The sequence below is a fragment of the Pseudophryne corroboree genome, chromosome 1 (genome assembly GCF_028390025.1).
Source record: "Pseudophryne corroboree isolate aPseCor3 chromosome 1, aPseCor3.hap2, whole genome shotgun sequence".
Taxonomy (NCBI): domain Eukaryota; kingdom Metazoa; phylum Chordata; class Amphibia; order Anura; family Myobatrachidae; genus Pseudophryne; species Pseudophryne corroboree.
The window spans coordinates 509,765,488-509,790,676 of NC_086444.1; the positions used below are offsets into that span (position 1 = coordinate 509,765,488).

Consider the following 25,189-nt stretch of genomic DNA (forward strand, 5'->3'; position numbering starts at 1 on the left):
CAGTAAGTCAGACTCAGTATGTAACACACAGTCAAAGTTATGCAAACTTTGAGGGAATTTTGGAGAAATATTCTTCAGCAAAATCCATTACAGTATCATTAATGTATTTGCAAAAGTTATGACTAAAACACTGACTAACATTAGACTAAAATGAAAACTGAGATCCACTAACTAAATCTTGACTAAAACCAAGCAAAAGAAAAGACTAAAATGTGACTTTAAACCAACTAACACTTAAATAAGCGACTAAGGCTAAAACTAAATTGAAAATCCTTGTCAAAATGAACACTACACAAGAGGCACGTTACATGTAGTGGGGATTTCAGAAACTAGTTGCTGAGGGTGTGAGTGTCTCCATTAGCTGGTAATATAGGCTGCTGACATTGGGAAACAAACTAGAAGCCCCAAGTATCAAAGGTCCGCGAGGCCAATGTCACTTACTGACGGTGGGAAAATGGGAGTCAAGCGTCTATGTCCTGACTCTCTCCCCCACCCTCCCCCCTCCCTGCTTACCGAGAAGCATGCTAGAGTTATACAAATCATAGCTGTAAACATGAGGTCAGGCAAGAGGGGGATGAGAGGAGGGTTCGAGGGGAGGGGCGGGATTGGGGGGGGGGGGGGCGGTTTGGTTGGTGTGGAGCTGAGAATGCAGAAGGAGCTTTGGGTTCCCAATGCGTTGCAGGAAGCAGTGTCTGGCCAGCGTATACGTACCCAGTGGTGGGCTCTTCGGTCAGCAGCAGCATATGTCCCAGCGCTAACAGCCAGGTGGCTGCCTTGGAAACTGCTGGCCTCCTGGATGATGAGCTGGAGGAGGCAGGGTAGCCATCCATTGGCGGCGGGCCTCCATAACAATGATGGCGTGGATCAGGCAGTAGCATAGCCTGAGATCGGAGGAATCGGCGGAGTGGCTGCAGATGTGATAGACAGTCGGCCACTGTTTGGGGCTATGCTGGTGTGATGAGAATCTTTGCTCAGCACACATGCATATGCGCGCACACACACACACACACACCCCAGATGGGGGAGGAGACCGGGATAGCTCAGTGTAAGCCAGGGTCATCTCAGAGCCAAGTAATATTATCCACCAGGGCAGCTCCTCACTAAATTATATAGAAGGTGGGTACACTCTGCCTCTGTACAGGTATTTATAAACAGCAGCCGTTAAGTATAATTGGACAACTCAGATATAGTTATTCAGCTGCCATATTAAAAGAATACATTTATAACTGGATTTTGACTTAGTCACAGATTGAATTTTATTGAGTAACAGCTCATAGACTAATTACATTTATCTGGGGAATTTCATCCATCTGGAACATCTGTTCCAATTAATGCCAGGAAGTTAACACAAGTGTAGCAGACAATTGCATGTGTAACAAAACTTGTAACTGCATCCAGATATTCTAGTTAATTCCAACCACAATTATAGGAGCGTCTACAGTGACCTACATCGGGCACAGGCTGTGGGATACATTGTTTAAAGAGTGTTGCAGTATAGTCAGTTTAGCAACAACAATAAGCTTGTTCATACAGCAGCGACATTTGTGATATTGACTATTGATAACAGGAGCTGGGATTCTATAGAAGTTATGCCAACAGCCAAGGAGGAGTAAGGATAAGTCAATGCTTAAGCATAAATGATGTTGAGTGCACCAACAACACTGAAGTGTCATAATTTAAAGTAGCCTGGGCACTATAGACGTGTATTTTTATTTTATTTTATTACATTTAATTGGTTAGTTTTTACAATTGCATGCATGTTATGAAACTGTATTATATGTAGTAAGTCATTTAAGTGCTGATTTAACCTCTAGGGCAGGGGTGGGGAACCTTTGTTCTACCAAGGGCCATTTGGATATTTATAAAATGCTTCGGGGGCCATGCAAAAATTATCAACTTAAAAATTAGTCTGCCCTCAGTAGTTATGCCCTAGTTGATATGCCCCCAGTAGTTATGCCCCAAGTCAGTAGCTATGCCCCCCGTAGATATACCCCCAGTCAGTTATGCCCCAGTAGCTATGCCCCCAGTCACTTGTTATGCCCCATTAGATATGCCCCCAGTCAGTTGTTATGCCCCATTAGATATGCCCCCAGTCAGTTGTTATGCCCCATTAGATATGACCTCTAGTAGCGCCGCTTACACACACACACACACACACACACACACACACACACACACACACACACACACACACACTAAAAGGAAAAAACCCACAATACTCACCAGCCCCACTCCTGCTTCCAGACCGTTGCCCTCTGCTTGGCCGCCCGCTCCTCAGAACTGTGGTAGAGACGTCATGACATCTCTTCCATAGCACTGCACAGCCGCACACGCACACTGTCAGAGCCAGAAGCCGGAGCTCAGGAGTGAGCTCATGCGTCTGGCTGCTGCTGAGGGGAAGAAGCCGGGCGCCCGCTAGTAACAAAATCTCAGCGGGCTCCGGGCATCTCCATGGTTAGGTGAGCCTGTCCGGGCCGGATCAAGTGGCTCTGCGGGCCTGAGGTTTCCACCCCTGCTCTAGGGTAACGTGATTATACTGTGAACAAGGAGTAAAAATATAGGATTTTAATAACCCACCGGTAAATCCTTTTCTCATAGTCCATAAAGGATATTGGGGAGACTTAGTACGATGGGGTATAGACGGGGTCCAAAGGATCCGGTGCACTTTAAGGCCCTCATTCCGAGTTGACTTTTAGCAGCCATGCAAACGCATAGTCGCAGCCCACGGGGGAGTGTATTTTCGCTTTGCAGGAGTGCAAACGCCTGTGCAGCAAGGCAGCTGCAAACACATTTTGTGCAGAACAAGACCAGCCCTGTAGTTACTTATTCTGTGCGATGATTGCTGCGACAAATAACACGGTAATGACGTCAGATACTCGTCCAGCAAACGCTCGGCCATGCCTGCGTTTTTCCAAACACTCCCAAAAAGCGGTCAGTTGACACCCAGAAACTCCAACTTCCTGTCAATCTCCTTGCGATCGGCTGTGCGACTGAAAGCCACATAACAGAGACCCTGCAGAAAAGTCAAAGCACTGAGGCGGGCGCCCAACATCCCTTATGGACTAGGAGAAAAGGATTTACCAGTAGGTAATTAAAACCCTATTTTCTCTAGCATCCATAATGGATAATGGGGAGACTTATGGGGTCATTCTGACCCGTTTGCACGCAGCGGTTCTTCGCTGCGGTGCGAACGGGTCTGGAATGCACATGCGCGACGTTGCCCGGCGCAACAACGCTTACAGAGAAGAAAGCGGTCGCAGCGACGACCGCAAAGAAGATGGACAGCAAGAGGGCATTCCGGGGTGTCAACCTACCGTTTGCTGCCGGTTTCGGGGAGTGGTACGCAAAACGCAGGCGTGTCCAGGCAAACGGAGGGCGGAGGAGTGACGTAAAAGCCAGGCTCATCATCGCTGGATCCATCGCACAGGGTAGGTAGGTCTAGGGCTACTCTAGTTTTGAGTGAAACTTTTTTAGCATAGCAGGGCTGCACAAGCGATCGCAGCCCTGCTATGCTAAAATACACTCCCCCATAGGCGGAGATTAGTTGATCGCACCAGCAGCAAAAAGTTGCTTGGTGTGATCAACTCGGAATGAGGGCCTTAGTACAATGGGGACGTCCCAAATCTTCCAGAATGTGCGGAGACTGCGTTAGCACCACCTGCCCAAACTCTGTATCATCATTGGCCAGGGTATCAAACTTGTAGAACTTCACAAAGGTGTTCTTCCCCGACCAGGTAGCAGCTCGGCATAGTTGCAAGACCTAGACTCTACGGGCATTTGCCCAGGAAGAGCCCACAGATCTTGTAGAGTGGGCTTTCAGACACTTAGGAACAGGTAAGGCTGCCGACACATAGGCCTGTTGAATAGTAAGCCTAAGCCAACGAGCAATGGACTACTTCGAAGCAGGACAACCCTTCTTCTGCGCATCATAGAGCACGAACAAGGAATCCGTCTTTCTGATCCGAGCTGTACACTTGACATAGATCTTCAATGCTCGCACAGCATCCAATGCCTCCGGAGGAGGAGCAAAAGTGTCAGAACTGGACGGAACCACAATAGGTTGATTCAAGTGAAACACAGAGACAACCTTTGGCAGGAACTGCTGCCCAGTCCTGAGCTCTGCTTTGTCCTCGTAAAAGACCAAGTATGGAATTTCACACGATAAGGCCCCAAATTCTGATACACGTCTAGAAGCAGCCAGGGCCAGTGACATCACTGTCTTCAACGTGAGGTACTTGTCTTCTGGATCAAAGGCTCAAAACAGGAGGATTATAGAAATTCCAACACCACATTCAAATCCCAGGGGGCCGTAGGCGGCACAAAAGGGGGTTGTATGTGGAGTACCCTTGCAAGAAAGTCTGAACTTCTGGCAACAGTGCCAATTTCTTCTGGAAGAAAATGGAGAAAGCTGGCTGAAATCTGGACCTTAATGGATCCAAGACGCAAGCCCTGATCCACACCAGCCTGCAGGAAATGTAAGAAACGTCCCAAGTAGAACTCTGCAGGTGGATATGTGCGTTCCTCAGTCCAAGAGACATATCTTCTCCAGATATGATGATAGTGTTTTGACGTCACAGGTTTCCTGGCCTGAACCATGGTAACAATAACCTTTATGGAAAGGCCCTTGTGAGCTAGGATTTTCCGCTCAACTTCCATGCCATCAAATGAAGTCGCCGTAAGTCCGGGTAGATGAACGGTACTTGTTGAAGAAGATCACTTCGTAGTGGTAGACGCCAAGGGTCTTCAACGGACCTGTCCATAAGATCCACGTACCATGCCCTCCAGGGCCAATCCGGGGCAATCAGAATTGCTTGGACTCCTTGATTTCTGATTCGCTTGAGCACCCTTGGGAGCAACGGAATAGAAGGAAACAGGTAGACCAGCCGGTAAGGCCAAGGAGACATCAGTGCGTCCACTGCCCTCGCCTGAGGGTCCCTGGTTCGTAAGCAATACAAGTGAAGCTTCTTGTTGAGACGAGAAGCCATCATGTCTATCTGCGGGAAGCCCCACCGGTGGAAGATCTGTTGGAACACCTGTTGGTGGAGACCCCACTCCCCCCGGGTGGAGAGCGTGACGACTCAGGAAGTCCGTCTCCCAGTTGTCCACACCCGGAATGAAGATTGCCGACATTGCTCTTGCATTTCTTTCCGCCCAGAGGAGTATTTTTGACACCTTCCGCATGCAGACTCTGCTTTTTGTTCCTCCTTGTCGATTGATGTACGCCCCTGCTGTGGCGTTGTCCGACTGTACTTGAATCGCGTGATCTGTGAGCAGAGGATAGGCCTGAGGCAGAGCATTGTAGAACACCCAAAGTTACAGAATGTTGATCGGAAGGAGGGCTTCGTGGGCTGACCACCTGCCCTGGAACTGTGCACACTGGGTGACAGCACCCCATCCTCGCAGACTTGCATCCGTCGTGAGGAGGGTCCAATCCTGAATCACGAAACTCCGGCATTCCAGTAGGTTGGAGGACTGCAGCCACCACAGGAGGGAAATCCGGGCCTGAGGTGACAGCTGAACCATCCGGTGCATCTGGACCACTTGCTCAGAAGATCCATTTGAAATGTTCTGGCATGGAACCTCTCATATTGGATCGCCTCACATCTTCCCCAACAATGTGATCCAAAGATGGATGGATACACAAGAAGGTTGGACCATCTCCTGAAGTGTCCGCCTTGTCCTTCGGGAGGAACACCTTCTGGGCCACCGTATCCAGCAACATCCCCAACAGGAGCCGTTGAGTCAGTTCCAGGTGGGACTTCTGTAGCCGTTGAGTCAGTTCCAGGTGGGACTTCTGTAGATTGAGAATCTACCCAAAGCGTAACAGAAGTTGGATGGTGTGGTCGATATGGAGCAATAAAAGCTCCTTGGATTTTGCTGTTATCAGAAGATCGTCCAGGTACAGGACAAAATTGACAACCTGGATCCTGAGTTGGAACATCATCTCCGCCATTACCTTCGTGAATACCCTCGGAGCCGTGGACAGGCCAAAGGGTAGTGCCTGGAACTGGTAGTGATCATCCAGTAGGGCAAACCTCAGAAAAGCTTGATGAGGTGGCCAAATTGGAATATGAAGGTAAGCGTCCTTGATATCCAGAGAAACCAGGAACTCCTGTTCTTCTAGTCCCACAATCACTGCCCTCAGAGATTCCATTTTGAACTTGAAAACTTTTAGGTAAGGATTCAAGGACTTTAGGTTCAGAATGGGCAGTACCGACCCGTCCGGCTTTGGAACCACAAACAGGTTGGAGTAATAACCCCTGCCTCATTGTGGTATAGGTACTGAGACAATGACATGGGACTGTACCAACTTTCGGATGGCCTGGTGCAACGTAACCAGCATATCCTCCAAAGCTGGTAAGCTTGATTTGTAAAATTGTTGGGGAGGAGCACCGTCAAACTCCAGCTTGTAGCCCTGAGAAATGAGGTCCCTTACCCAGGTATACTGGCAGGAGCTTTTCCAGATGCGGCTGAAGTGACGCAGTCAGGCTCCCAACTCGAGATCTCCTCGGGGTGGGTGGCCACCGTCATGCTGAGGCCTTAGTGGAAGCAGAACTGGTGCTCTGTTCCTGAGAACCGGCAGTTGCAGGTCTTTTTTACTTACCACTGGTGCCTCTACTTGCATTAGAGGCACCTCTAGCCCTAGAACGAAATCTGTTAGACCAAAAGGACTGAACAGACGGCCCCGGGTAGGAACGCCTAGCCGGCGGAGCCCCAGAGGGGCGAAACGTGGATTTCCCAGCAGAGACTTTGGAAATGCACATATCCAACTCAACCGCCATTCCCCTGAAAAAGGGAGGATTCCACACTGTGCTTCGATTCTGCGTTCGCTATCCACTGAGGCAACCACAAAGCCCTGCGCGCTGCCACTGTCATGGCAGAAGTCCTAGCGTTAATATTCCCCATGTCCTTGAGCGAATCACATAGGTACGCATGTAGTGTCCTGAATGTGCCTTAGGAGGGTCACTGTGGTGACAAGAGGCATAGCCCCGGAGAGGCCCTCCTGAATTTGAGTGGCCCAAGAATGAATAGCATGGGTCATCCAGCAACCTGCTATACCTGGCCGTTGCGATACACCTGCTGCCATATAAACAGATTTGAGTGTACCCTCTATTTTTCGGTTCCCAGGATCTTTTATAGTAAAGGAGCCCGGGGCAAGCAGCACCGCCTTTTTGGACAGTCGGGAGACTAGTACATATACCCCGGGGGTTCTTCCCAAAATTTCCTACCTTCAGGAGTAAATGGGAAAGAGCGCAAAAACTTTTTTGCCACTTGGAATTTTTTGTCTGGATTTTTCCAGGCTAATTTGATTAAGTCATCTAACTCTGCAGAATCAGTGAAAGTGACATTAGGCTTGTTTTGTGTAAAGAAAAACGACTGCTGTGACTCAGCGTCCTCTAGAGGGAGCTTTAACGCATCCCGTATAGCCAGTATGAGGGGTTCAATACCCTGAGCAGATAGCGTACAATAGCGGCTCTCCACCTTTGCTATATACACCCTGTACCAGTTTTACAGCGTGTCTTGCGAGACAGGAAGCGCTGTGTGCGCTGTCTGTGGCTGCATTAAGCAGAGAAAGGCGCCAAAATGCCTCTGGTCCTGCTCTGAGGTAGCTCCGCCCCCTCCAAAGGCGCCAGAGCTACAGTGATTTTTTTATACTGGCAATGTCTCCTGACTGCTTTAAAACATCACACAAAAGCTAGTTCAAGATGTGTAAAAGCCAGTCTACACGGGGGGGGGGGGGCTCTAGCAGGTCCCCCCCAGGAGGGTCCCGTATGACGCGCCTGCGTTCAGCCGCACCTTGAACCGGGGCCCCCGGTTTATGCTCACCACAGTCGTCACTTTCAGTCATAGGCTAGGGGTGTGCAGCATGCTGCGGTTGTGACAGCCAAGGTGCAGTGCCCCGCTGTACAACAGCCCCTGCACCTCGCAAGGCCGGTGAGCGTCCCCCGACCTAATTCCCACAGTGCAGATAAGCTGTTGACCAAACAGCATACTGAAAATAACAAACGTTTAAAAGAAATTGAAAAAAACTCTCTGGAGCTGCAGAGATGTGCATCCTCTCCTGACGGCACTTTTTTCTAAACTGCCTGTGGAAGGGGGCATAGAAGGGAGGATCCAGCACACCCAGTGAAGAAATTTAAAGTGCACCGGCTCCTTTGGACCTCGTCTATACCCAATCGTACTAAGTCTCCCCAATATCCCTTAAGGATGCTAGAGAAAATAGGATTTTAATTAACTACCGGTAAATGCTTTTTTCGTAGTCCGTAGAGGATACTGGGAATCTATTTAGTACCAAGGTTATAGGCGGGTCCACTAGGAGCCATGGGCACTTTAAGAATTTGGTAGTGTAGGCTGGCTCCTCCCTCTATGCCCCTCCTACCAGACTCAGTCTAGGAAACTTTGCCCGAGGAGACGGACATACTTTGAGAGAAGAATAGATAAAGATAGTGGTGAGAATCCGAACCAGTGCACACAAACAGAGGAAAGCTTTGCTAATCCAACTTTAAACAGGAACAGCAACAGCTGAACCAACAATACTTACCAAGTAACAGTGCAGGAAGAACGAAGCACCAGGCGGGCGCCCAGTATCCTCTACAGACTACGAGAAAAGGATTTACCGGTAGGTAATTAAAATCCTATTTTCTCTTACAACCTAGAGGATACTGGGGTTCCATTTAGTACCATGGGGATGTACTAAGGCTCCCAAACCGGGTGGGAGAGTGCTGAGGTTCCTGCAGAACTGATTGACCAAACTGAAGGTCCTCAGAGGCCAAAGTATCGAACTTGTAAAATTTAGCCAACGTGTTCGAACCAGATCAAGTAGCCGCTCGGCAGAGCTGTAAAGCCAAGACACCCCGGGCAGCCACCCGGGAAGAACCCATCGACCTAGCAGAGTGGGCCTGTACAGATTTTGGAACCAGCAAACCTGCCGTGGAATAAGCATGCTGGATAGTGAGCCTGATCCAGCATGCAATTGTCTGCTTTGAAGCAGGACACCCAATTTTATTGGGATCACATAAAACGAACAGTGAGTGACGAGCTGTCCTCTTTACGTATACCTTCAAAGCCCTCACAACATCCACAGACTTTGAAGTAGCGGAAGTGTCGGTGATAACCACAATAGGTTGGTTGATGTGAAACGCAGACACCACTTTAGGAAGAAATTGCTGACGAGTTCTGAGTTCAGCTCTGTCCTCAAGGAAAATTAAATGGGGGCTGTAGTGAGACAAAGCCCCCAGCTCCGACATACGTCTTGATGAAGCCAAGGCCAACAGTGTGACAGTCTTCCACGTAAAATATTTTACGTTCACCTCCTGTAATGGTTCAAACCAGTACAATTGGAGGAACTGCAGCACCAAATTGAGATTCCAAGGTGCTGTGGGAGGCACAAAGGGAGGATGGATGCGCAATATCACTTTTAAAAAAATGTCTGGACCTCAGGGAAAGATGCCAATTGTTTCTGAAAGAAAATGGACAAGGCCGAAATCTGGACTTTTATGGAACCAAGACATATGCCCACATCCACACCTGCCTGCAGAAAAAAGCAGGAAACGTCCTAGGTGAAATACCACCGCAGAATAAGTTCTGCTCTCACACCAAGAGACGTTTATCTTCCAAATACGGCAGTAATGTTTAGACGTTACCCCTTCCTGGCTTGGAGCATAGGGGGTCATTCCGAGTTGTTCGCTCGCAAGCTGCTTTTAGCAGCTTTGCACACGCTAAGCCGCCGCCTACTGGGAGTGAATCTTAGCTTATCAAAATTGCGAACGAAAGATTTGCAATATTGCGAAAAGACTTCTCTGTGCAGTTTCTGAGTAGCTCGAGACTTACTCTGCCAGTGCGATCAGTTCAGTGCTTGTCGTTCCTGGTTTGACGTCACAAACACACCCAGCGTTCGCCCAGACACTCCTCCGTTTCTCCAGCCACTCCCGCGTTTTTCCCAGAAACGGTAGCGTTTTTTCGCACACACCCATAAAACGGCCAGTTTCCGCCCAGAAACACCCACTTCCTGTCAATCACACTCCGATCACCAGAACGAAGAAAAAACCTCGTAATGCCGTGAGTAAAATACCTAACTGCATAGCAAATTTACTTGGCGCAGTCGCACTGCGGACATTGCGCATGCGCATTAGCGACTAATCGCTCCGTTGCATGAAAAAAAATAACGAGCGAACAACTCGGAATGACCCCCATAGTCAGGATAACTTTGTTAGGGGATCCTTCTTCTAGCTAGAATCAGCCGTTCAACTTCCATGCCGTCAAACGTAGCCGTGGTAAGTCCTGATGGACGAACGGGCCCTGTTGCAGAAGATCCTCGCGAAGAGGTAGATGCCACAGATCTTGGAGGAGCATCTCCAGAAGGTCCACGTACCTGGCCCTTCGTGGCCAGTCCGTAGCAATGATTATATCTTGAACCTTTTCCCTTTTTATTCTTTTGAGAATTCTTGGGATCAGAGGAAGTGGAGAAGACACGTACACCATCTGATAGACCCATGGAGTCGTCAGAGGGTCTAACTCCACTGCCTGTGGGTCTCTCGACCTGGAACAATACCGCTTGAGCTTCTTGTTGAGACGAGAGGCCATCCTGTCGATTTGTAGATAACCCACCGTCGTGTCAAGCACCTGAACACTTCCGGGTGAAGGCCCCACTTTCCCGGGTGCAGGTCGTGTCTTCTGATGAAGTCTGCTTACCAGCTGTCTACTCCCGGAATAAAGACCACTGACAACGCCACAGCGTTTTTTTCTGCCCAGAGAAGAAATCTCGACACCTCTGACATTGCTGCTTTGCTTTTTGTTCCGCCCTGTTGGTTTATGTATGTCAGTGCCGTCACATTGTCCGACTGGACCTGAATGGCCCGATCCTGAAAAAGAGATGAGGCCTGCAGAAGGGCATTGTATATGGCCCTGAGTTCCAGAATGTTGATTGGAAGGATGACTTCCTGACTTGACCATCTTCCTTGAAACTGCACCCCCTGGGTTACAAATCCCCAACCTTTGAGGCTTGCGTCCATGGTTAACAGGATGCAGTCCTGAATTCTGAACCTCCGACCCTCGACGAGGTGAGAAATCTGTAGCCACCACAGAAGGGATATCCTGGCTTTTGGCGACAGACGGATCCTCTATTGCATGTGAAGATGCGATCCGGACCATTTGTCCAACAGATCAAGCTGGAAAGGTCTTACGTGAAACCTTCCGTAATCAGGGCCTCGTAAGAGGCCATCATTTTCTCCAGAAGGTGAATGCATAGATGCACCGATATCCGGGCTGGCTTCAGGACATCCCGAACCAACGAATGGATTACCTTTTCCAACGGAAGGAACACTTTCTGCGACTCTGTGTCCAATATCATTCCCAGGAATGGGAACCTCCGTGTTGGCTCTAGGTGAGATTTCGGAAGGTTCAGAATCCACCCGTGATCCTGGAGAAGTTTGGTTGAGAGACCAATGCTGTACAGCAACCTTTCCCTGGACAGCGCCTTTATCAGAAGATCGTCCAGGTATGGAATTATGTTCACTCCCTGCTTGCGGAGTATAAACATCATCTCTGCCATCACTTTGGTGAACACCCTCGGTGCCGTGGAGAGATCAAATGGCAGAGCCTGAAACTGGTAATGATAGTCCTTCAGCGCAAATCGTAGATAAGCATCCTTGATATCCAGAGACACTAGGAATTCCCCTTCCTCCAGATCTGAGATCACAGCTCTCAGAGACTCCATCTTGAATTTGAACACTCTTAAGTACGGGTTCAAGGATTTGAGGTTCAGAATTGGTCGTACCGAACTGTCCGGTTTCGGTACTACAAACAAGTTGGAATAATACCCCTTGTTGTGCAGATGAGGTGGAACTGGAACAATGACTTGAGTCTGTACAACTTTTTGAATGGCCTGCTGTAACGTTATACTTGCCTCTTGTGAAGCTGGTAAGCCTGATTTGAAGAATCTGTGAGGTGGGAGCTCTTGGAACTCCAGTCTGTAGCCCTGGAAAATAAGATCTATGACCTAGGGATCCCAGCACGAACTTGACCAGATGTGACTGAAGAATTTTAGTCGGGCTCCCACGTGACAGTCCTCCAGGCATCGCGGTCCCCCGTCATGCTGAAGGCTTTGAGGAAGCAGAGCCTGAGCTCTGTTCCTGAGCACCTGCAGTTGCTGGTTTGCGTGGTTTACCTCTTGCGCCTCTGGAGGCTGTAGAAGCACCTCTGGATTTTCCCTTAAACTTGGCTGTCCGAAAGGACTGTAAATTTGAAGCTGAATAAGCTTTCCTGGTTGGGGGCGCTGCGGAAGGAAGATACGTAGACTTACAGTAGCTTTGGAGATCCATTTGTCTAATTGTCTCCAAACAAGGCCTCTCCTGTGAATGGTAGGCCTTTCACGCCTTTCCTGGAGTCCGCATCAGCAGTCCACTGGCAACAAACCCCTGCATGCTGATACTGCCATAGCGGTGGTGCGTGCATTAAGCAAACCTATCTCTAAAATTTGCAGAGACCTGTATATGCTGCAGGAGTAAAACAACATCCCCGCTAGACAAGGAATCTAACCCCTCAAATCGGTTACCTGACCATTTAGCAATGGCTTTTGTGATCCACGCACATGCAATAGGGGGTCTCTGGGCCACTCCAGCAGCTGTGTACAATGATTTGAGTGTAGTCTCAATTTTACTATCAGCCGTATCTTTCAGGGAGGCTGCACCAGGGACAAGCAATACAATTTTGTGTGACAGCCTAGAGACTGATGTGTCCACTATCGGTGGATTTTCCCATTTTTTCCTATCTTTCAGGGGAAAAGGAAAAGATGAGAGCAACCTTTTAGAGATTTGAACTTTCTAATCAGTATTAACACACGGTTCTTCAAACAGGGTATTCAATTCCACTGACGCAGGAAAAGTGACTGAGGACTTCTTTTTTACATTAAAATAAGATTCCTCACACTCCTCTGACACCTAATCAGGAATTTGCAGAACATCTCTGATAGCTTCCATAAGAGCCTCTATTCCCTGTGACAGAATAGCATCCCCCCCCCCCTCTCACCCTCCTCCATGTCTGACCTGTCAGAGTTAGACTGCAGAATATGGGCCAGAGATCGTTTTTGCGGACAAATGGGAGGGGACTATGACGCTGGTTTGGGGACTGAGTCTCCATTCATGAACTCATCCACAGTCTGTCTTAAGTATTGTGTCTCTTTCTCATTGCGGGATAGTTTTGTAGAAATATTTAAGATCATTACCTTAATGGAATGAACCCACTACGGTTCAGCCCCGCTATTCTGGGAAGGTGCACTGCCCTGAGTACCCAGTAGTGAGCCCCCTGGTGAAGAGGAACACTCTGCTGTACAAGAAACACACTCTTTGCCTGACAATGTAAATGTTACTGCACACACACAGGAAAAGGTTAAGCACAATTAACCCACAAAGAGCCATTCAGGGAGACACAGAGATATTTGGAGCAAGACCCCACAGCGCCCTTATCGCTAATGCCAAGCTTAGATGGGTAACAGACTAAGTACCCTGATAGGGGACTCAGTACACTAGTAATTGCTCCCCCCCTGCTATGACCCCCTGGTACCGCTGAGGTAATCTGGAGTCTCTCCGGAGGAGCTGCGCGTCCCTGTCAGTCAGCGTCTGTGTCCACTGCAGAGGGAAAATGGAGTTGGTAAGCTGCTGGATCCGCTCATAGTGAAGGCCCCGCCCCTTCAATGGAGCGCGGTCTTCCCGCTTTTTTATACTGGCTGAGGTAATCTGATGCTTAAAATGGGGAGTAAACCGTTTTAAGGCTGTTTTTGCCAGTGTGGGTACCGTGTACAGTGTACTGAGACACAGCTGTGTACTGTGTTTGGAGACACATTCCGCCCCGGTTAGAAGCCGTGCGTCTCCGTACCCTCATACCGCCATAATGGCCGGCAACCCGCTAGCCGGGACGCCAGCTTAGTACTCACCCCTCTTCATTCTTCTGGCTCTGTTAGGGATGGTGGCGTGCTGTGGAATGTACACTCGCCGTGGTGGAGCTTGCAAATAAATCCCTCAGGAGCTGTTTCCTGTCAGCGGGGAACGGGACCATTAACCCTTCAAGAGGTTGGGCCATTCTCCCCCCCTCCCCTCAAGTCCCATGAAGCAGGCAGGCTGGCCAACCAGCCCTGCCTGAAAATAACATATAGTAAAAAATCTAAAAACTCTTCAGGAGCTTCCAAAAGTGTGACCGGCTCCTCCGGGCACATTTTCTAAACAGTCTGGTAGGAGGGGCATAGAGGGAGGAGCAAGCCCACACTATCAAATTCTTAAAGTGCCCATGGCTCCTAGTGGACCAGTCTATACCCATGCTACTAAATGGAACCCCAGTATCCTCTAGGACGTAAGAGAAATCACATTTTACTGGGGCTATGTATGGACACCTACAGTATGGCTGGATGTAATAGCATCCCATATTACCAGAGGAACGGGGAAACCATTTATGTAAAACAATTGTGTTTCCGCACATAAAAACAACATTCACAACAAGTATTAACCGTACGTGTTAGAAATCAACTACATCAATACACGCGCTGGTATTGCCAGTGATAATTTGTTAGTGGTGCACCAAAGGTACAGTAGAACACTACTGGTTAGTCAATTTGCTAAAGACAAAGAAGAAAGAACCTTTCCTGTGCTAGCAGAACAGAAGTAGAAATGGATTACCTTAATGACTCCTAAAGGAGTATAGTTTGTGACATCTGCTGATTCCTACATACACCTTATTTGGAACTTAATTTATCTATTTAATGGATCATTTCCTATAGAGTGGTAACATTTTCCACTATTACTGATTATTCCTACATTTCTATCTATTCAGGACTCTCATTGGCGATTCAGCGAGTTCCGTACGGTTGTTAACCAACGGGTTTCTCGCTGTCTAACGCCAACAGCAGATCCACTTTCTATCTTACTGCGAATCTCCATCTATAATTAACTCTCATCAAAGATTCAGGTATCAATACGGTTCTATCTACTACCTAACCACACTTTAAATGCCCAATCTCGTCCGATCTTGGAAGCAATAGTGTTGGGCCGGATCAGTACCTGGAGGGTGACCCCCAGAGAATATCCGGTGTAGTAGGTTCACGGAAACTTTCAATCCAGTCTAACGTTGACACAGATTCGCACATTAACTTGGATTGCCAGTGTGGGTACCGTATCCCACTTTTTCTTAAAAAATGCTTTTCTATGCTTATTCCTATAGGTACAAGTATATGAAAACCCTAGGTTGACCACAACATCAAACAAGAAATAAATTCCCAGTATTGTTCACTGATATAGGTGTTTGATACTTAAATATCTCCTAGGGGGCGCCACTGTCCAACTCGCAATTATAGGGACACATTTATATCCTGCTGCATTATTAGGCTATTGTGCCTGAATTATTCTTATATTGGATGATCCAAGTGTGCATTGTTGTATAGATAGTGCACAATAGGGACCATTTATTATCTGGTGACAAAAAATAATACAGGTTGAGTATCCCATATCCAAATATTCCGAAATACGGACTTTTTTGAGTGAGACTGAGAAAGTGAAACCTTTGTTTTCTGATGGCTCAATGTACACAAACTTTGTTTAATACACAGAGTTATTGAAAATATTGTATTAAATGACCTTCAGACTGTGTGTATAAGGTGTATATGAAACATAAATGAATTGTGTGAATGTAGACACACTTTGTTTAATGCAAGAAATTATAAAAAATATTGGCTAAAATTACCTTCAGGCTGTGTGTATAAGGTGTACATGAAACATAAATGCATTCTGTGCTTAGACTTGGGTCCCATCGCCATGATATCTCATTATGGTATGCAATTATTCCAAAATACGGAAAAATCCGATATCCAAAATACTTCTGGTCCCAAGCATTTTGGATAAGGGATACTCAACCTGTAATAGGATTTTAATTACCTACCGGTAAATCCTTTTTCTCGTAGTCCGTAGAGGATGCTGGGGTCCACATTAGTACCATGGGGTATAGAAGGGTCCACTAAGAGCCACTAACACCTTAAGAGTTTGAGAGTGTGGGCTGGCTTCTCCCACTATGCCCCTCCTACCAGACTCAGTCTAAAAACTGTGCCCGAGGAGACGGACAACTTGAGAAGGATTTTACACAGATAGTGGCGAGATTCACACCAGTTCACACACAAGGCAAACCAAAGCTAACTAGCTTGAAACATCAGCAACGGCTGAACAAGTATTACTTACCGTGTAACAAAACAGTACTTAACCAAGAACTAAGCAGTACTGAACTATGTAACCACTGCAGTATCACGAAGCGCTGGGCGGGCGCCCAGCATCCTCTACGGACTAAGAGAAAAGGATTTACCGGTAGATAATTAAAATCCTTTTTTCTCTTACGTCCTAGAGCAGGGGCGGCCAGACTTTTGGAGTCGGTGATCTACTGTGAAAGCTAAAAAGCTTTTGTGATCTACCTAGGAGTAATAATAGCGCGTGCCGTAGGCGCGTGCGCAAAAAAGGGGCGTGGTATAACTTTAAAAAAAAGGGACGTAGCCTTGCTGCGCAGAGTGTAATGACTGCCTCACACGAAATAACACATTGGCCCCCACAGGTAAAAACCTCAAACACATGCCCCCACAGTGCCAGATACACATGCCCCCACAGTGCCATGTGCCCACAGTGCCAGATATGCCCCCACAGTGCCATGTGCCCACAGTGCCAGATATGCCCCCACAGTGCCAGATACACATGCCCCCACAGTGCCATGTGCCCACAGTGCCAGATATGCCCCCACAGTGCCAGATACAGATATGCCCCCACAGTGCCAGATATGCCCCCACAGTGCCAGATTACAGATATGCCCCCATAGTGCCAGATATGCCCCCACAGTGCCAGATATGCCCCCACAGTGCCAGATATGCCCCCACAGTGCCATGTGCCCGCAGAGCCAGATATGCCCCCAGTGCCACATATGACCCCACAGTGCCAGATATGCCCCCACAGTGCCCGATTACAGATATGCCCCCACAGCGCCAGATTACAGATATGCCCCCACAGTGCCATGTGCCCGCAGAGCCAGATGTGCCACATATGACCCCACAGTGCCAGATATGCCCCCACAGTGCCATGTGCCCAGTGCCAGATATGCCCTTACAGTGCCAGATATGCCCCCACAGTGCCATGTGCCCGCAGAGCCAGATATGCCCCCAGTGCCACATATGACCCCACAGTGCCAGATACGCCCCCACTGAGCTATGTGCCCCCACAGTGCCAGATATGCCCCCATAGAAGAGCTCACCGTGCTGTGTGTGGAGAGCGCAGCGCGCGCTTCTCCTGTCTGCCGCTCTGCCTCCTCAGTCTGATCTCCGGCGGTGACGGCAGCGTGTATGGCTCAAATCAGGTGCCGGTCCGCGAGCTCTCATTGGCTAACGAACCGGCACCTGATTTGAGCTATACACTCGGCCGTCACTGCCGCAGACCAGACTGAGGAGGCAGAGCGGCAGGCAGGAGAGGCGCGGCTTCGGATGGCTGGGCGGCGGATCGCGATCGACTGGTCGCATGTCCGCGATCGACCAGTCGGTCGCGATCGACTGTTTGGCCACCCCTGTCCTAGAGGATGCTGGGGTCTACATTAGTAGCATGGGGATGTACCAAAGCTCCCAGAACAGGAGGGAGAGCGCGGAGGCTCCTGCAGAACTGATTGACCTCTGAGGATCTGAAGTTTGGTCAAAGTATCGAACTCGTAGAACTTTGCAAACGTGTTCGACCCAGACCAAGTAGCCGCTCGGCCAAGCTGTAAAGCCGAGACAACCCGGGCAGCCGCCCAGGAAGAACCCCCAGTTACGGGTAGAGTGGGCCTTAACACGCATATTCTACGGCGGGATTGCCGTGTGCTACACACGGCAGTCCCGCCATAGAATACGCGTGCTGGATAGTGTACCAGATCCAGCGAGAGATTGTCTGCTTAGAAGCAGTACACCCAAGTTTCTTGGGATCATACAGGACAAACAGAGTCCGATTTTCTGTGACGAGCAGTCCTCTTCACATAGATTTTCAGTGCCCTTACAACATCCAAGGACTTTGATGAAAATGAGGAGTCAGTAGCAACTAGCACCACAATAGGTTGGTTGATATGAAATACCGACACAACCTTCGGAACGAACTGCGGACGTTTCCGGAGCTCAGCTCTAGCTTCATGGAAGATCAAGTAGGGGCTCTTACAAGAAACACCCCCCCCCCCCACTCCGACACACGTTTAGCAGAAGCAAAGGCCAACAAAGTGACAGCCTTCCACGTGAGAAACTTAACCTCAACCTCCGGTAGAAGCTCGAACCAATCCGATTGGAGGAACTGTAACACCACGTTAAGATCCCAGGGCGCAGTAGGTGGCACAAAGGGAGGCTTGGTGTGCAGAACCCCTTTCAGAAAAGTCTGAACCTCAGGGAGGGAAGCCAATTGTTTCTGGAAGAAAATGGATATGGCCGAAATCTGGACCTTTACGGATCCCAACCTAAGGCCCATATCCACATCTGCTTGCAGGAAGAGGAGAAACCATCCCAGTTGAGACTCCACCGTAGGAAATTTCTTGGACTCAGACCAAGATACATATTTTACCCAAATACGATGGTAATGTTCAGACGTTACTCCTTTCCTAGCTTGTATCAGGGTAGGAATAACCTTGTTCGGAATGCCCTTCCGAGCTAATATCTGGCGTTCAACCTCCATGCTGTCAAACGGAGCCGCGGTAAGTCTTGATAAGCGCACGGCCCCTGCTGCAGCAGGTCCTCCCGAAGAGGCCTCGGCTCTTCTAGCAGTAGATCCAGAAGATCCGCATACCAAGCCCTTCTTGGCCAGTCTAAAGCAATTGTTCTCCTTATGAGTTTTAGAACTCTTGGAATGAGTGGAAGTGGAGGAAACGTACACTGACTGGAACACCCACAGAGTCACTAGGCGTCCACCGCCAAAGCTTGCGGGTCCCTCGACCTGGAACAATACCGCTGAAGCTTCCTGTTGAGATGAGAGGCCCTCATGTCTATTTGAGGTACACCCCAAAGATCTGTTACCTCTGTGAACACCTCCGGATGGAGTCCCCACTCTCCTGGATGGAGATCGTGTCATCTGAAGAAGTCCGCTTCCCAGTTGTCTACTCCCTGAATGAAGATTGCCCACATCACCAACGTGTGTTTTTTTGCCCCCGAGGATGATTCTGGTTACCTCTGACATTGCAGCTCTGCTCTTCGTTCCGCCCTGTCGGTTTATGTAAGCCACCGTCGTTACATTGTCCGACTGCACCTGAATGGCTCGATCTCGCACAAGATGGGCCGCTTGGAGAAGACCGTTGTAGATGGCTCTTAGTTCCAGAATGTTTACGGAAGGCTGGATTCCAGGCTTGACCACCTTCCTTGGAAGGTTACCTTTTGAGTGACTGCGACCCAGCCCCTGAAACTCGCATCCGTGGTTAGAAGGATCCAGTCCTGAATCTGCGACCCTCCAGAAGGTGAGGTAGTCGTAGCCACCAGAGGAGTGAAATCCTGATTTTCGGTGACAGACTTATTCTCTGGCACATGTGTAAATGAGATCCCGACCACTTGTCTAGGAGATCCAGTTGGAATGGCCGAACATTAAACCTTCCGTACTGTATAGCCTCTAAAGAGGCCACCATCTTCCCCAGAAGGCGAATGCACTGATGAACCGAAACCCGGGCTGGCTTCAGGACATCCCGGACCATTGTTTGTATCACCAATGCTTTCTCCTCCAGGAGAAACACCCTCTGCACTTCCGTGTCGAGGATCATTCCCAGAAAGAACAACCTCCTGGTCGGCTCCAAATGTGATTTTGGAAGGTTCAGGATCCAACCGTGTTCCCTGAGATGAGTAGTGAGAACAATGGACTGCAACAACTTCTCCCTGGAGATCTCTCAGCAGATCATCCAGATCTGGGATTATGTTCACCCCTTGTCTGCGGAGAACCATCATCTCCGCCATCACCTTGGTGAACACCCTCGGTGCTGTGGAGAGGCCAAATGGCAGTGCCTGAAATTGATAGTGACTGTCCAACAGTGCAAATCTGAGATATGCCTGGTGCGTCAGCCAAATCGGAATGTGTAGGTATGTATACTTGATATCCAGGGATACCAGAAATTCTCCCTCCTCCAGACCTGAAATCACTATGTGAGAGACTCCATTTTGAATTTGAACATCCTCAGGTAAGGGTTCAACGATTTCAAATTCAAACTTAGTGTAACCGAACCATCCGGTTTCGGTACCACTAAAAGGTATGAATAATAACCCTTGTTTCGCAAATGAGGTGGAACTGGGACAATGACCTGTGACTTTTCCAATTTTAGGATGGCTTCCTGTAGGATAGCCCTGTCTGTCAGCAAAGCTGGCAAGCCTGATTTGAAGAATCAGTGAGGCGGGAGTTCTTGAAACTCCTGTCTGTACCCCTGGGACACAATATCCTGTACCCAGGGATCCAGGCCGGACGACATCCAGACGTGTCTGAAATGTCTGAGTCTCGCGCCCACCAGCCCGTCCTCCAGGCTTTGAGGTCCACCGTCATGTTGAGGGATTTTGAGGAACCAGAAGCAGGTCTCTGGTCCCGGGAGCCTGCGGGTGCAGGCTTTTTGGATTTTGCCCTACCACCTCTAGAAAAAGTGGTAGGAGGCTTGGACATTTTTTACCATAGCGGTCCGCAAGGACTGCGGCACAGCTGAAGAAAATGGATTCTTCGTAGAACGTGTAGCAGAGGGAAGGAAAGGTGACTTACCCGCGGTTGCCGTGGAAATCCACGCATCCCCAAATAGAGCCTGACCTGTGTAGGGTAGGTTCTCCACACTTCTCCTGGATTCCGCGTCTGCAGACCATTGGCGTAGCCAGAGTCCCCTGCGGGCTGAAACCGTCATGGAAGATATCCGTGCAGTCAGCATCCCCAAGTCCTTCATGGATTCCACCATGAACCCCGCAGAATCCTGTATGTTACGTAAAAACAATTCAATGTCACTTCTATCCATTGTATCCAAATCCTCTAGTAATGTGCCTGATCACTTTACTATGGCTTTAGAAATCCATGCACAGACAATAGTGGGCCTTAACGCCACTCCTGAAGCAGTGTAAATGGATTTGAGCGTAGTGTCAATTTTACGATCACCCGGTTCTTTTAACGTGGTAGATCCAGGGACAGGTAAAACCACCCTTTTAGACAGTGTGGAGACAGATGCGTCCACAATAGGTGGGTTAACCCATTATTTCCTATCTTCCTCAGGGAAGGGAAAAGCAACCGGAACCCTTTTTGGGATCTGGAATTTTTTCTCCGGATTTTACCAGGATTTTTCAAATATAGCGTTTAATTCTTTAGACGCAGGGAAGGTTAGCGAGGCTTTCTTACTGTCAGTGAAGTAAGCCTCCTCAACCTGCTCAGGTGTGGTGTTATTAATATTTAACACATTTCTAATGGCCTCAATCATGTGCTGCACCCCCTTAGCAAGGGATGCCGCCACCCTCAGCACCTCCCCATCTCCATCTGTAGTATCAGAATCGGTATCCGTGTCATCTTGTATGATTTGGGAAAATGCACGTTTCTGTGGGAACATGCTAGGAGATTTTGCAGGAATACGGACAGAGCCTCACCAAACTGCCATAGACTTATACAACACCTGAGTTTCAGTCTCTGTATTAGCTTCAACAATGGGAGTCCGAGACAAAACATTACAATCCTGTGTACATGGAATGGATCCCTCCTGAGAGGAAACATCTTCTGCAGCATATGACACAGAGTCCCTAGACATGGCTATGTGAGATAGTAAACACCTACACACACACACACACAGGGAAATGTCAGACACAGTTTCCCCCCAAGTATGCCACAGAGAGACACAGAGATTGGAGCCAACCCACACACAGCGCTTTTAAAGGTAGAACTAATAATACTACCAGCGCTGTCTGTGTACCTTAATAGGCTACACAGACTTTACACAGCCTCCCCTCCCCCCACTTCTACAACCCCCTGGTACCGTACAAGACAGCTGGAGATGATCTGGAAGGACAGCTCTCCTTGTCAGCGCTTCTGCAGGCAGGAAAATGGCGCTGAACGCTGCTGGGCCAGTTTTGAGAAGCTCCGCCTCCTTTCATGGCGCAGTCTTCCTGCTCTTCTGAAGATTATACTTCCCTGAGGAATTGTGCTGGCAGCGATCCTGGGACCCCGACAGGCTTGCTGGACGGTGTAGGTGCTGGCTCAGGGCGCCCCTCACAGCATCGCACCATGTACCGCTGAACCCCGGAGCACAGTTAATACTGTGCTCCCTACCCTGTTGTCGCCATCTTCACACCGGCTCCCCGCTTGCCAGGGGGGAGCGTGACTAACTCGCCACTGATCTGCTGGCTCTGTAAGGGGGTGGCGGCATGCTGCTGGGGTGAGCGATCCCCTGTGGCGGCGAACGTTCGATCCCCTCAGGAGCTCAGTGTCCTGTCAGTGAAGATAGTGGCTCAGACCCTGCAGGGCGGACACTACTTCCCCCTTTAGTCCCACGAAGCAGGGAGGCTGTTGCCAGCAGCCTCCCTGTAAAATAATAAACTCTAACAAAAACTTTTACTAGAGAAACTCTGGAGAGCTCCCCTAGCTGTGACCGGCTCCTCCGGGCACATTTTCTAAACTGAGTCTGGTAGGAGGGGCATAGAGGGAGGAGCCAGCCCACACACTCAAACCCTTAAAGTGCCAATGGCTCCTAGTGGACCTGTCTATACTCCATGGTACTAATGTGGACCCCAGCATCCACTAGGACATAAGAGAATTTTTTTTATACAGATGTTATTAAAAGTTAGGTTTTAATCTATATTATATTTCTTTTCTTCAAAAGAGTGCGCCAACAAAGGGTCTTTCTTCTTTGTCTTAAGCGTGCGGGAAAACCATGCCTTGTGATCCCCCGTATAGAAAAAAAAAAAAGTCAGAGGTTGGCCGGCATCATGCACCTCCAACAGTCTCAGACGCCATTACATCCCACCCCTAATCTCCTATATTAAACTGTATGCATGAAAGGTAAAGCATAAAAAATTCATGTTTTATGTTACTTGTTGCATCTATATGGTAAATAAAAGTGCTATCTTTAATGACTATCTGTGATAGTGTGCTGGAGAGGCACTGCAGGATCCAAAGTGTAAGTGGGCATACGTATGTAAATGCTGATGCCATACCAATAACTATGGAGTTACTTGACATACTTTAAAACTGTGACCAATGGGCTTTCCCAAATACGCCCATTAATACCTAAAGATACTTGGGTGGAGACACAGATGTTACAAAAGTACACCACTTAACTAGATGTTTGGAGGGGGTACAATGAGGACAGTTGGTAACCCAGGGGAGAGTAAGTGAATTTGTCCCTTTAGAGGTTAAAGGGGGGGGTAACAATTAAGTAAAGGAGCGCAAGATAAAACAAACAAAAAACAACAACACATTCATACAAATCAAGCAAGTGCTGACAATCCAATATATAAACCATACATATAATACTGGTCAACACTCATTTTATTTCTAATCATATTACAGCAATGTTGGGATAACTTTGCGGTGCCAATGCCGAATATGACATTGGTTTGGTTCTAGTTTTTGAGACAGACGGACGAGAAACAAGAAAACACAACAGACAACGCGAGTCACTCAACTGTCAACTGACAGTGGCCAATCTATGGAGGGGGAATATAGTAGCATTCACTTTATACAATGTCCTGGTAGATTCACATATCCACACATTATAGCTAAGTTCCCTATTAATTTAGCGTATTCATTATCTCAAGAACTAGAGCTGATTTAAAAAAAAAATAATTATACTTTTCTTTTTTTAATTCAGAAACCCCAAAATAATTGAAATGCATTCAAATATCCTTGGCAACTACACATTTTTTTGTTGTACTGTGTATAACAGAGTTGTTAATAAGGAGTCAAAGGAGACCAAGAGAAGTACAAAAATAGTCAATATTCTAAAATCTGGAAGAAAAGATAAGACAAGACAAATTTCCTACAAATGTTAGGCAAAAATGTTCTCCTCTTCCCTCGGGCACAGAAGCTCAGCGTCAGACTGGGATATGAAATGCCCACTGGGAAAAGGTAGTAGTATGGATCCATTATTAAGGGTTGTGGCCAGCCACCATAGATGCTTGGCCAACCATTATAGAGGACTTTGGAGAGAGATAAAAAGGACGAAGATAAAGTACCAGCAAATCAGCTCCTATAGGTGGGTACACATTAAGAAGACCGGCAATTTTGCAGATGGTAGGGGTGATTGACCGCTTGCTGGTGGCAGCTGAAGTATTTAAGTAATCCCATGTGTCAAAAGTGACCACCCACGCCGCATGAGGCAATTCTCAAATTGGCATATTTGTGAAATTGGCCGGCAGCATTGTGACACTACCTTATACTCCTTAGCCATACACACACATAGGAGGAAATTCAGAGGTCGACACTAAGTAGTAGCAGCGGCCACAAAAGTTTGCTACGGCGAAATTCTCCTAATGTTGAAGCGAATGGACAGTCTATTGAGACTGCTGCTGGCTTCAGCTGTAATCTGTTGTGGTACGCACACAGACGCACCACTTAGAGGACATTACTGCACAATGTGATTTTGGAGCAACACTTTGGTACAACTGTATTTGGCCACCAGGGTCAGACAAACTGTGTCTTTCTATGGAGTCCTTGAAACTGCCATGCCCCCTGACACACCCACTGACGCACGTCAATCTTCCCCCAGGAACACGTAATGGAACTGCATAAATCTCCTGTGTCTGGCAGCGTTGAGCTAGGTTCAGATATGTGCTGTCATATGATCAAAATCATTGCTTTGTGCGGTAGGAAAGCCATGAGCTTTCTACCATCAAACGATCAGTCTGGGGCTTTAGGTTGACCAAAATTCCCATTCACACATCAAGCAATAGCATAATCACACAGGTGACAGTCTACTTGGCTGGGTCATGTTGCCACAGGCCAACATCCAGAAAACATGAGTTATTGGGGTTGTACGAGGACCGGACTTGGGAATGTTTTCTAAATATTTAAGGTATTCAGCCACTACGTATCTTAATTCTTGCACTAATAAGTCCCATAACTAAATGGCCTAAAAAACCTAAAAGGTGTTTTGTGCTACTGGTTTGCAGGACTACAGAAGTTGGATTTTAAAATCCTGAATTAATAGTAAAGTAGCCTACATGTAAGCGTACAATTTTGTCTGCACT

The 25,189-nt window shown here is 48.1% G+C and overlaps 1 protein-coding gene and 1 pseudogene across 1 annotated transcript in view; one reads left to right on the forward strand and one right to left on the reverse strand.

Annotated features, from left to right (window-relative positions):
- SMC5 (structural maintenance of chromosomes 5) overlaps positions 1-25,189 on the reverse strand; it is a 403,478-nt gene that overhangs the window by 238,040 nt on the left and 140,249 nt on the right. The window lies entirely within an intron of this gene.
- Positions 14,972-15,087, forward strand: LOC134951099 (5S ribosomal RNA; annotated as a pseudogene).